This window comes from Antennarius striatus, chromosome 20 (assembly GCF_040054535.1).
Source record: "Antennarius striatus isolate MH-2024 chromosome 20, ASM4005453v1, whole genome shotgun sequence".
Lineage (NCBI taxonomy): Eukaryota > Metazoa > Chordata > Actinopteri > Lophiiformes > Antennariidae > Antennarius > Antennarius striatus.
The window spans coordinates 178,881-192,500 of NC_090795.1; the positions used below are offsets into that span (position 1 = coordinate 178,881).

Below are 13,620 nucleotides of genomic sequence, written 5' to 3' on the forward strand. Positions count from 1 at the left end.
GTAGGGGGCTGTTGGGTCAGTAGGTGTTGGGTCAGTAGGTGATGAGTCAGTAGGGGGCTGTTGGGTCAGTAGGTGCTGGGTCAGTAGGTGTTGAGTCAGTCGGGGGATGTTGGGTCAGTAGGTGTTGAGTCAGTCGGGGGGTGTTGGGTCAGTAGGTGTTGGGTCAGTAGGTGTTGGGTCAATAGGGGGCTGTTGGGTCAGTAGGGGGCTGTTGGGTCAGTAGGTGTTGGGTCAGTAGGTGTTGGGTCTGTAGGGGGCTGTTGGGTCTGTAGGTGTTGAGTCAATCGGGGGGTGTTGGGTCAGTAGGGGGCTGTTGGGTCAGTAGGTGTTGGGTCAGTAGGTGATGAGTCAGTAGGGGGCTGTTGGGTCAGTAGGGGGCTGTTGGGTCAGTAGGTGCTGGGTCAGTAGGTGTTGAGTCAGTCGGGGGGATGTTGGGTCAGTAGGTGTTGAGTCAGTCGGGGGTTGTTGGGTCAGTAGGTGTTGGGTCAGTAGGTGATGAGTCAGTAGGGGGCTGTTGGGTCAGTAGGTGCTGGGTCAGTAGGTGTTGGGTCAGTAGGTGTTGGGTCAGTAGGTGTTGGGTCAATAGGGGGCTGTTGGGTCAGTAGGGGGCTGTTGGGTCAGTAGGTGTTGGGTCAGTAGGTGCTGGGTCAGTAGGTGTTGAGTCAGTCGGGGGCTGTTGGGTCAGTAGGGTGTTGGGTCAGTCGGGGGCTGTTGGGTCAGTACAGGTAGTCGCCGACTTACGACCACGATTGGGACCGACAGTTCGGTCGTAACTCGACTTGGTCGTAAATCGACTCTTACGTAAAAATTCAATCCAGCATCGCTGGTGCTGGTTCTTGGCTGGGGGTCGTCCGGATCGTCAGCTGGGGCAGCGTGTGGGTTGGTGGGAGCGGGAGAACATCTTTTCATAATCATTGTGAGCTTTGTCTGAATTGTTCGTTTCTTTTTCTCCTCATAAGTTTCACGATATGGACGGAAAGCGTCGTTTGCCATCCGTTCAATCCTTGCAAATGTTTCTATGTTCTATGTGCATTTCTTCAAAGTGTGCACCGAGTTTATTTAACAGGGAAAAGCCTTCTGACAAGCCTTTGGTGGTGAACATTGTTTCTGTTTCCTCCTCTTCTTTCTCTGCTTCTCTTCTCTCTTCTTCTTCCACTCTTTCTTCTTCCAGCGCGATCAGTTCTTCTTACAGCGCGATCATTCGTGAGTTCTCCAAGGAGAGGTTTTTTGCCAGTTTCACTATTTTCTCCCGAATCTGATCAAGTTCTTCGTCACTTTCAAATCCAGCAGAAGAGTTCACGTAACGCTTGACAGTTTTTCCATACGCCATTCATACATTTCTCCGTCACAGCCTCCTAAGCAGCCCAGCCCATCAGTAGTGGGCTGGGCTGCTGATCTCAGTGTGACTGAACAGCGTGTGTGCGCCGTGGGGACTGGAGAGAGCGCGGGAGCCTCAGAGCGTGAGTACTGTGGCTGGAGGGAATGCCCGCCCTACCCGGACATTGTGGTCGTAAAGTCGGTCGGTCGTAAGTTGCACAGGTCGTAAGTCGGCGACTACCTGTATGTGACTCCATCCTCTGGGGGTCTCCGGCCCACTATTGGGTTCTGTTCCCACTGTTCACCATCTGAAGCGGCTCCAGACATGAATGGCACACAGGTGTGAACGGGTGCCTGAGCCATCTAGAGTTGGCCCCGCCCCTCAGGGTCAGCTTCCCCGCCTCCTGAAGGCGTTCTAGAGCAGAGGATCCCACTGGTGGTTATCGGCTCTCCTCCCAGCGTGTCAGCTGACAGGATAATGATGTGGTTCAGCTCCACAGAGGAGTGTGTGTGTGTGTGTGTGTATGTGTGTGTGTGTGTGTGTGTGTGTGTGTGTGTGTGTGTGTGTGTGTGTGTGTGTGTGTGTGTGTGTGTGTGTGTGTGTGTGTGTGTGTGTGTGTGTGTGTGTGTGTTTAAACTGGTTATTTTCACCCACATCCAGTTTGTCGGCTTTGCTTTAGGTTTCAGGTCGGAGGCGGGATGAATGATGAGTCACTTCCTGGTAAGGTCGACTTTAGCCACAAACTGTTAGCGATCTGATAATCAATACTGATTGATCAGGTCAGGATTGATGATGAACGGCTGTCCTGAAGTCAAATGTGTGAACTGAAGGGCTGAATGTGTGAAGCAGCTCATTCCTCCTGCAGGTCAGAGGCTTGGTGACGTCACCAGCGCCCCCTACAGACCTGGAGGTCGCTGCTGGTGGACCCCACTCTAACAGCTGTCCTCTGGAGCTCCAGCCGCGCTTCAACAGAGGAAGTTTCTGCTCGTCAGCAGGAAGTCAGATGCTGTCCCTTTCAAAATAAAGGTGTCACCACATGAAGTGCTCCTGAGAGCAGAGGTCTTCATGAACACGTGTTGGAGAACACCTGCTCAGAAGGAGGTGGTTCGGATCTGGACCCCATTCAGACTGTGGGGGGAGGGCGATCCAGATTCAGGTGAACCAGTTCCCAGGTAGAACCGGAGCTTCCTGTCTGCATAAGCTCGCTGTGTCAAAACGTTCCTGAGTTCCACCACTTAGATCGATTGATCCACATCCCCCTGAAGAGATCAATAACGAGCATCAGGTACATCTGGTGGTTTTGAGCACTGCTTCCATTTGCTTGATTGAAGTTAATTGATTGAATCGATCTGTGAAGCCTGGAGATCGAACCTGTTCCTGTGCATTCACTTCAGGTTTATGTGATGATTTAGCTCAAACAGTTGTCAGCCACTGGTGCTCTTATTGTGAAAGAAGCTCCACAGGAAGTGTTGTCATTGTTATTGTTGGAATTTGATCAGGTGGATGTGATCAGTTCTCCTCTCAGTCACCGATCAGCCGCCGCGGCTTCAGGACGCATCAGGAGGTGAGGGGTGATGTGTGTGTGTGTGTGTGTGTGTGTGTGTGTGTGTGTGTGTGTGTGTGTGTGTGTGTGTGTGTGTGTGTGTGTGTGTGTGTGTGTGTGTGTGTGTGTGTGTGTGTGTGTGTGTGTCTGTCTAAAGTTTGCTCGCGTCGCAGCACCGCACGTCAGGTTGATTTGGCTTTGCGCGTAAAGTTCGCGCGTAACGCGCGGCGCGGAATGGAGAGGGCTCGCGGCTCGTGAGATGCGTTGATGACGCTGGTCTCACATCAGCCGGTGGGGGTCGGAACGGTTCACAACCAACCACTAGGAGACCACGTCAGATCGATCGGATCAATATCTGATAGGAACAGCTGATTAGTGCAGAACACAGTTTGATGACGTCATTGTAAGGAAAACATCCAGATGTGGAACGTGTTCTGATTAGCTGATGGATTCTGACCTGGTTCACGTTCCCCCGGTGGAGAACATCTGGTCATCGGTTTTCCTGGTGGAGCTGAGACTCTGAGGGCAGCTGTCCAGAAAAACCTCCAGAGGAACCGACTCTAGACGGGTCCATCATGAGGGAACCGACTCTAGACGGGTCCATCATGAGGGAACCGACTCTAGACGGGTCTTCCAGAGGGAACCGACTCTAGACGGGTCTTCCAGAGGGAAGCGACTCTAGACGGGTCCATCATGAGGGAACCGATTCTAGATGGGTCTTCTAGAGGGAACGACTCTAGATGGGTCCATCATGAGGGAACCGATTCTAGATGGGTCCTCTAGAGGGAACCGAATCTGGGCTTGCACTAGGAGCTAGTGTGACTGTGGCTCAGTGTAAAAGAATTGAACAAGCCACAAAAAGACACACTCTGTGTCCAAGACAGTGGTGCACGGGCGGACGACCAACGCTTGTTGCAGGGGCGTGGGGGGGACACCCCCCCGGGGGGGTCCGGGGGCCTCCCCTGGAAAATGTTTTAGAAAACGGGGTTGTTTTCCTGCATTCTGAGGACAACATCTTGTGTTCAGTTTCCCTCCAAAAACCCCCTAAAGCCAGCAGCTGAAGCTGAACTCTCTTTATTTCTGTCCTACTTGATGCAGGAATGAATGTGAGATTCAACCATTGAAAACTTCATTCACTCTGAAGATACAGTCAGACTAAATATTACTCAGTGTTTACTGGTAGTTTACTGAGACTAGAAGACATTTAACTCTGACCACCACCAACACCATTGGTATGTCAGAGTTTAGTTTAGTTTAGTTTAGTTTATTTAATTCAATAACATGATTTTTCATTTCAATTTAAAAAGACATAAAACATCAAGTGAGGTGAAAACACATTTACATCATCGCTGGTTATTCCTGCTGGTCAGAGGGAACAAAAGTCTAAGACTACAAACAAGTATTGATAATATGTTTCATTGACCTTACACACACACACACACACACACACACACACACACACACACACACACACACACACACACACACACACACATGCACACACACACACACTCACACACATGCACACTGACTCTAGACAGGTCCTCTAGAGGGAACCGACTACAGACGGGTCCTCTAGAGGGAACCGACTACAGACGGGTCCTCTAGAGGGAACCGACTACAGACGGGTCCTCTGGAGGGAACCGACTACAGACGGGTCCTCTAGAGGGAACCGACTACAGACGGGTCTTCTGGAGGGAACCGACTACAGACGGGTCCTCTAGAGGGAACCGACTACAGACGGGTCCTCTAGAGGGAACCGACTACAGACGGGTCCTCTAGAGGGAACCGACTACAGACGGGTCCTCTAGAGGGAACCGACTACAGACGGGTCCTCTGGAGGGAACCGACTACAGACGGGTCCTCTGGAGGGAACCGACTACAGACGGGTCCTCTAGAGGGAACCGACTATAGACGGGTCCTCTAGAGGGAACCGACTACAGACGGGTCCTCTAGAGGGAACCGACTACAGACGGGTCCTCTAGAGGGAACCGACTACAGACGGGTCCTCTAGAGGGAACCGACTACAGACGGGTCCTCTAGAGGGAACCGACTACAGACGGGTCCTCTAGAGGGAACCGACTACAGACGGGTCCTCTAGAGGGAACCGACTACAGACGGGTCCTCTAGAGGGAACCGACTACAGACGGGTCCTCTGGAGGGAACCGACTCTTGACGGGTCGATAAGGAGGGAATTGGTTTCTAGATGGTTCAGTCTGGATCTGGATCTGGATCTAGATCAGGGTCTGGGTCTGGGTCTAGATCTGGATCTGGATCTGGATCAGGCTGCTGGGCTGGAGGGAGCTGAACTCATGTCCTCCTCAGGTGTTGTTCAGGTTGGGGATCTGTTGCCCCGGTGACCGACTGCTGGCATAACGTCGTGTGGAACAGGTTGTTGCAACACTTCCTGTTACTGTGTCGTGGACAGGAAGTTCAGACAGGAAGTCTGAGGAAACAGAAGTTCTCTCTTGCTGTGGATGGGCGTGGCCCCCAGCGTCAGGTCGACCTGTTCTTCCAGTCAGTCATCAGCAAACTGGGGCACAGGTGAGTCCTGCTGGGCGGGGCTCTGTTTGACGAGTCCTGTGGTGGATCAACCAGTGGTCCCCGGCCAGGAGAGGGGCCACAGTCCACAGCAGGACAGGGATTTCTGCTGTGATTGGATCCAGACCCATCTCCCTGGACTTGGTCCAGATGGACCGGTACCACCAGATGGACCGGTACCTCCAGATGGACCGGTACCTCTGGGTAGTTGGTGACGGTGGTGCCTTAAAACACACGACTGTCCACCGACCAATGAGGAAGACGTTTACTCTGAAGGAGCCCACAACCACCTCTGAACCCCTTAGCATCACGCTAACAGCTGATGCTAACCTAACAGCTGGTTTGTTGTGTGAATGAAGCTAGTAGTACTTTAACTTCCTGTACGTGTTAGTTTGAGTACTACAGTTGAAGGCAGTAGTACTTCTGTCTCAGATCTTCCTGGTGTGAGGGGGCGGAGCTTCCGTGACACATTGTCATTCTCCAGCTGGTCGTCAGGAGGAGATTACATTCATGAGCTGAGCTCCACCAAGAACAAACAGACACGCCTGTAGCGTGTCCCCCGCCGCCGCCAACAGCACACAGCTGGAGATCAGACACGCCTGTAGCCGTGTACACCCCCCCAGCTGCCCACCTGCAGCAGGTCAAACCCCCCCCGGTCTGCAGACAGCATCACCACAGACGTCCGTTTGTGGGAACATGTGACAGTCTTGGTAACATGATAAACACCTTGTTACCATGACAACATCAGAACTCCAGGTCCTCTGGACAGAGAAGACCTGTGGCCCCCCAGGAAGCCCCATGGGCTATTCTGAGGGGGTTAGGGTTACTCTGTTATGGGACAACCAGTCCAGTGTGACTGGAGGATATACTATTGGCGCTCTAAAGTCTCTATTAGTGCTCTATTGGTGCTCTAGGTGCTCTATTGGTGCTCTATTGGTGCTCTAGGTGCTCTAGGTGCTCTGTTGGTGCTCTATTGGTGCTCTATTGGTGCTCTATTGGTGCTCTAGGTGCTCTATTGGTGCTCCAGGTTCTCTATTGGTGCTCTAGGTGCTCTATTGGTGCTCCAGGTTCTCTATTGGTGCTCTAGGTGCTCTATTGGTGCTCCAGGTTCTCTATTGGTGCTCTAGGTGCTCTATTGGTGCTCCAGGTTCTCTTTTGGTGCTCTATGTGCTCTATTGGTGCTCCAGGTTCTCTATTGGTGCTCTAGGTGCTCTATTCATGCTCTAGGTGCTCTATTGGTGCTCTAGGTGCTCTATTCATGCTCTAAGTGCTCTATTGGTGCTCTAGGTGCTCTGTTGGACTGAGGTGTGGTGACTGGAGGCATTGGTTTGTGCTCTAGAGCTCTGAGGTGCCTGGAGCTTCATGGGGGGTTATCAGATGTTCACTGGTCCTGAAGGGATGGGTGTGGTCAGCACCAACACTCAGAGGCTGTGGTGGAGCAACAACGCTCAAAGTATGGCAACAAAACGTCCCCCAGACCAGTGACCCCCCAGCACCTGAACCGCTGGTACCAGGGTCGATCCATGGTCCTGTTTCTGACCCCCCTGTCCCCAAAGCTGTCGGGTGTGGGTTCAAAATCCCAGCAAATGAGCAGGACCAGCCGGTCTAGAACCGACAACCACATTCAGACTGGTTTGACCTGCAGCAGGCCGTCCTCGCCACGTCTACAAAGGTGCTGAGCTGCTGCCCCCTGATTGGCTGATCAGATATTTGGTTAACGAGCAGCTGGACAGGAGTGACTGATAAAGTGTGTGTGTGTGTGTGTGTGTGTGTGTGTGTGTGTGCGTGTGTGTGTGTGTGTGTGTGTGTGTGTGTGTGTTACTGGTCTTTTACAGGTTCTTACTGGTTCTTCCTGGTGTTTTGTCCGTGTTGCTGGTTCTCGCCCGTCGTCGGGCGTGTCGCCTGAATTCTTTACATGTCTCAGCTGATTGACTTACACACACTCTGTTGTGTTACTGGTTCAACTGGTTAAACAATCCCATTGTAGTGATTCAGAATGTTACACACACACACACACACACACACACACACACACACACACACACACACACACACACACAGAAAGAGGAAGTGTTTTACTGGCATCCAGCTGAACGGTGGAATGTTGGACAAACAAACGACTCTGTTTTACTCCTTGATGACATCATCACCCTGATCATCATTTCCTGGTGAGAAGGATAGTGATGATGGTGATGATGATGGTGATGGTGATGATGGTGATGATGATGGTGATGATGATGGTGATGTGGCGATGATGATGATGATGATGATGATGATGATGATGATGATGATGATGATGGTGATGATGATGGTGATGATGATGATGGTGATGGTGATGATGATGGTGATGTGGCGATGATGATGATGATGATGGTGATGATGATGATGATGATAGTGATGATGATGGTGATGATGATGGTGATGATGGTGATGATGATGGTGATGATGATGATGATGGTGATGATGGTGATGATGGTGATGATGGTGATGATGATGAAGTCAGGTGGTAATGGAGCCACCATCTATAAACGTTCTTCTGTTGAAGTTATTGATTTTCATGAAGGATTCAGATTCAACCCCCCTGATGCTCCGCCCCTCTACTCTGGGATGTCCCTGCTGGTTGGTAGATGTGATCCAGACGTCTGGTTGGTCGTCTGCTGATGGAAGACAGACAGTTAGAACTGCTGCTGTTCATTCTGTGGACCCCGTGAGAAGGGGCCCCTGGGGGCCTCATGCTGTGGACCCCGTGAGAAGAGGCCCCTGGGAGCCTCATGCTGTGGACCCCGTTAGAAGGGTCCCTGGGGGCCTCTGGGGCATCCCCTGCCACAGAGGCATCAGTGATTGCATGTTGGCAGTGACCCCTGACCCCCTGAAGCCACTCGTGTGGATTTCTGTTTAAATATTTATCGTCAGTAAAACCAGCTTTCACTGCGGCGCCCATCGTCACGGCAACACGAGAGAAATGGTCGTTCAAGTTTGTTCTGCGTAGAACGACTGGTGCTGCCTTCAGGGTCTGTTCTGGTTCTGGTTGGAGGCTCGGGGGGGGTTAGGGGTGCTGGGGTCCTGCTTCCTTTCCTCCTCCTTCCTCCACACAGTCATCCAATCAGCTGTAACTGTTCCTTGAATTCACCAACTCCCTGATGGTGAACCTGTGTGGAGACAACAACCCAGGAGTCGCTGAACACAGCCTGACCTTCTGGTCCCCAGTTCAGCTCCTGGATCACATGGTCTGACTGTAACCATAGAGACACTGACTCTATCTGGACCATCTGACTCTCTCTCTCTCTCTCTGACCCTGTCCTGATCTTCATTTTTTCTTCTCCACCCAACCGGTCGAGGCGGATGGCCCCCAAAAAGAGTCTGGGTCCTGTACAGGGTTTCTTCCTCAACGAGGGAGTTTTTCCCTCCACTGTCTCTGATGCTCTGGAGGGTTCAGTTGGGTTTCTGTCTGTTAAAGCACTTTGAAATGTCTGTTGATGTGATTAAGCGCTATATAGTTAAAACTTGATTGATTGATTGATTGATTGATTGATTAGGGGTTAGGGTTAGGGAGCTAGATGGGTTAAGGTTAGGGTTAGAGTTAGGAGGGTTAGGGGGGTAGGAAGATTAGGGTTCAGGGCATTAGGTGGGGGTTGAGGGTCCTGACCTGCTAGCTCCAGGTCAGGATGGAGTCCTCCCCAGGGGGTCCGCATTCTCAGGGGCTTGTAGACTCTGGACATGCAGGAGGGGTCCTGTATCTGGTGAACCCCCAGTAGAGAGGAGGTCCCAGTAAAGGACACCAGTCCTCTACTGGACTGGTGTCCTCGGGACTGGGATCTGGACCTGGATCTAGATCTGGATCTGGATCAGGACCTGGACCTGGACCTGGACCTGAACCTGGATCTGGACCTGGACCTGGATCTGGACCTGCATCTAGATCTGGATCTAGATCTGGATCTGGACCTGGACCTGGATCTGGATCTGCATGTAAATCTGGACCTGGTGGGTGTTGGACCGATCTCGCGTGGGTCCAGAAGACAGAGGTGGACGTTGAGCCTCTGATGCTGGAACAAAATATCACCTCTGCATTTTTAATGGATTCATTTTAGACTTTAGCTTTAATTATGAATGTTTCAGGTGTGGATGTCTGGATCGGGGGGCAGTAACGAGAGGTGGGCACTAGAGGGCAGCACCACCCACTGTGTCCAGACAGGTGACCCCACAGACAGGATGTGACATCATCAGTCAGTTCTCTATCGACAAAAGAACAACTACAAAGTTAAAGTAGAGAATCCAGTTAGGGACCTGAAACATCTGGAAGTTAGTCTGGTTACATTAATCTGGTTTAAATGAATCTGGTTTAAATTAATCTGGTTTGAATGAATCTGGTTTAAATGAATCTGGTTTAAATGATTTGGTTTACATTAATCTGGTTTTAACTAAACAGGTTATTTTAAGACTTCAGTTTATTTCCCAGTATGGGGCTAGAACCAGAACAACCTGAGCGCTAGCTGCTGGTCAGGTGATCAAACCCTTCTGGAACGTGTCGTTTCTGAGGTGCGTTGAAGGCGATGTGACGGGGGGAGGGACCGGGCGCAGGAGGCGGGTCTTGGGGAGGAAGAGCGGCAGAAATCAGACCTCTGAGAGTTAAACTGGCAGGTCCCTCAGACAGAAGCCCCTCCCCCCTCTCTCAATGGCTGTACGGGATGCTCCTTGGACCAATCAGAGGTCCTCTCTGCCCTGTGGTCACGCCCAGCGCAGTTTGCTGCTGTAGTCAGAGAGGAGGAGGAGGAGGAGGAGGAAGGTTCTGGTGGGACAGATGGGGAACATGATGGTGATGATGATAATGGTGATGGACTTCCTTCGGCCTCCATGGACTCAGGTCAGAAGTTTTATGTTTATATTGATCTATTTTGCTGTTAGTCGGTGATGTTGGTGTCGATAAAGATATTGATTGATGGAGGAATCGGTAGTGATCTACTGAGGGATCAACAGTGATGTGCTGAGGGATCAGTAGATAGATAGATAGATAGATAGATAGATAGATACTTTATTAATCCCAGAGGAAATTGTATATATCCACTGCTCAGACATTAAAATAAACACTGACACCACAGGACAGACACTACACTAACAGACACATGCAGCACTAACAGGACTCATATACTAAACTATAACTAAAATATAAACAGTATAAAATGAAATTAAATCCATATTCAACCCCGTGCTGACCTCCCACCTCCCCCCCGCTCCTCCTGAGAGAGTCATTGTACCCCCTGATGGCACGAAGGAGGACCTCAGCCTCTCTGTGGAGGCGCTGTGTGACAGCAGTCTGTTGCTGAAGGGGCTCCTCTGCTGGGAGAAGGTGGTGTGTAGTGATAGAGTGATCTACTGAGGGATCAATAGTGATCTACTGAGGGATCAACAGTGATCTACTGAGGGATCAACAGTGATCTACTGAGGGATCAACAGTGATCTACTGAGGGATCAACAGTGATCTACTGAGGGATCAATAGTGATGTGCTGAGTGGTGTGGTGGACCTGGAGAACCGGTCCGAACACCATCGGGTCCTGGTTCTATCCCATCAGGATCAGGAAGGCGCTGGTTTGTCCAGAAGGCCTTTATTGACACTAACATGATCATGTGATCAATAACATCAGGTGGAGCCGATCACAGGGTGTGATCGACTCCTTCAGTGTGAACAGAACCAGAACCTCATAGGAGCTTATCTTCGTCCATCTTTAGTCTGCTGGACGTCTCGAAAAGGAGGGGCACGGATAAAGACGCCTGATTGGTTCATTCCTCAGGTGGCCAGGTGATTGGCTTATCTGGAGGAACGTTCTCTGACTGATGCTACCTGCAAAGCTTTCCCACAATCCACCTGTTTACCTGCCTGAAAAACAGGTGTGTTCACCTGTGTGTTCACCTCCACTGATCAATGCTGATCAACACTGATCAATATACATGATTATTTTTAGATATTATTGCAACTGAATGTTGTGTGTGTGTGTGTGTGTGTGTGTGTGTGTGTGTGTGTGTGTGTGTGTGTGTGTGTGTGTGTGTGTGTTGCCGACCAATCGGCAACACGACGCCATAGTGAGAGAGTCTCACTTTATCACCATGAGTCCAGAAAGACAATAAATAAAAAACAACCAAACGTTAATGAACAGAAACAGACAGTAGTACAGGTATTACTACAGGTATTACTACAGGTATTACTACAGGTATTACTACGGGTATTACTACGGGTATTACTACGGTATTACTACGGGTATTACTACAGGTATTACTACGGGTATTACTACGGGTATTACTACGGGTATTACTACAGGTATTACTACAGGTATTACTACAGGTATTACTACAGGTATTACTACGGGTATTACTACGGGTATTACTACGGTATTACTACGGGTATTACTACAGGTATTACTACGGGTATTACTACGGGTATTACTACGGGTATTACTACAGGTATTACTACAGGTATTACTACGGGTATTACTACGGGTATTACTACGGGTATTACTACGGGTATTACTACGGGTATTACTACGGGTATCACTACGGGTATCACTACGGGTATCACTACGGGTATTACTACGGGTATTACTACGGTATTACTACGGGTATTACTACGGGTATTACTACGGGTATTACTACGGGTATTACTACAGGTATTACTACGGTATTACTACGGGTATTACTACGGGTATTACTACGGGTATTACTACGGGTATTACTACGGGTATTACTACGGTATTACTACGGGTATTACTACAGGTATTACTACGGGTATTACTACGGGTATTACTACGGGTATTACTACAGGTATTACTACGGGTATTACTACGGGTATTACTACGGGTATTACTACGGGTATTACTACAGGTATTACTACGGGTATTACTACGGGTATCACTACGGGTATCACTACGGGTATCACTACGGGTATTACTACGGGTATTACTACAGGTATTACTACAGGTATTACTACAGGTATTACTACAGGTATTACTACGGGTATTACTACGGGTATCACTACGGGTATCACTACGGGTATTACTACAGGTATTACTACAGGTATTACTACAGGTATTACTTTGGACACTACAGAAGTGAAAACCAAAAATCCCAACATGTGTACCGTAATGGATGTGATTGTTTCCACGTTGGGGGGGTACGTGGGGGTTAAATGTCAGCAGCAGGACTAAATGCAGCGTAGACATAGTGGAGGTTCTGTCGGCGCCACAGGAGAAAGTACTATCAAAGGAAAAGAGAACTAGTGAGTGGAAAAAACTTTATTTATAAAAGTGTTTTGTAACGACCAGCAGGTTTGACGTTTAGACCCAACTGATGGATCGTTTGACTCTTTTTTCTTTTTGCTTACAAAGACAGGATGTTGTTAATGAAGCCATGAAATGTTTTTCTATTATCTGTGGGCTGACCCGTGACGTGTCCTCCAGGGGGCCCCGGGGGTCCGTACGCGGCACTAGCGATGCTACGTAGCGAGCCCACCTCCAGCACGCTGCAGCTGGTGGCCAGTGACATGACCGGCATCCTGGACCAGCTGGACACCCGCGAGCTGGACCTGGACGACGGGGAGTACGACACGCGGGACGCCACTGCGCCGGGTGGGTACGGTCACGGGGGGGGGGCGTGTGTCTGACGCGTGTGTGTCTGACGCGTGTGTGTCCTCAGGCGAGCGCTGGCCCTTCACGGCGGTCTACAACACCGTGGGCTTCAAGGAGGCGGGGGCCAGAGTCTTCCTGTCCTCCCCCATCAGCGTGAGGATCCTGGAGGTGGAGCGCTTCACCTCAGCCCAGGACCGCTTCAACCTGTCGGCCCAGAGGAGCGTCAGCAAGGTGGGCCACGCCCACTGGGGTCACACAAGCCCACAGGGTCACACACACACAGGGTCACACACACACAGGGTCACACACAGGGTCACACAAACACAGGGTCACACACACACAGGGTCACACACACACAGGGTCACACACAGGGTCACACACACAGGGTCACACACACACAGGGTCACACACACACAGGGTCACACACACAGATAGGAGTCACAGTGGCTGTGCTGTGTAACCTCCCCCCCCCCCCGTGGCTGTGCTCTCTAACCCCCTGCCCCCCCAGGCGATGCCGGCCCTGTTCCGGATGGAGCTGACCCACGACGAGTTCTCCTGGCTGGTGAAGAGGAAGGAGAAACACTTCCTGGACCTCCACCGTGAG

At 50.7% G+C, this 13,620-nt stretch overlaps 1 pseudogene; it reads left to right on the forward strand.

Moving 5' to 3' along the window:
* Positions 1-2,807: 2,807 nt before the first annotated feature.
* Positions 2,808-13,620, forward strand: part of LOC137587637 (phospholipase D1-like) — a 28,330-nt pseudogene continuing 17,517 nt past the window's right edge.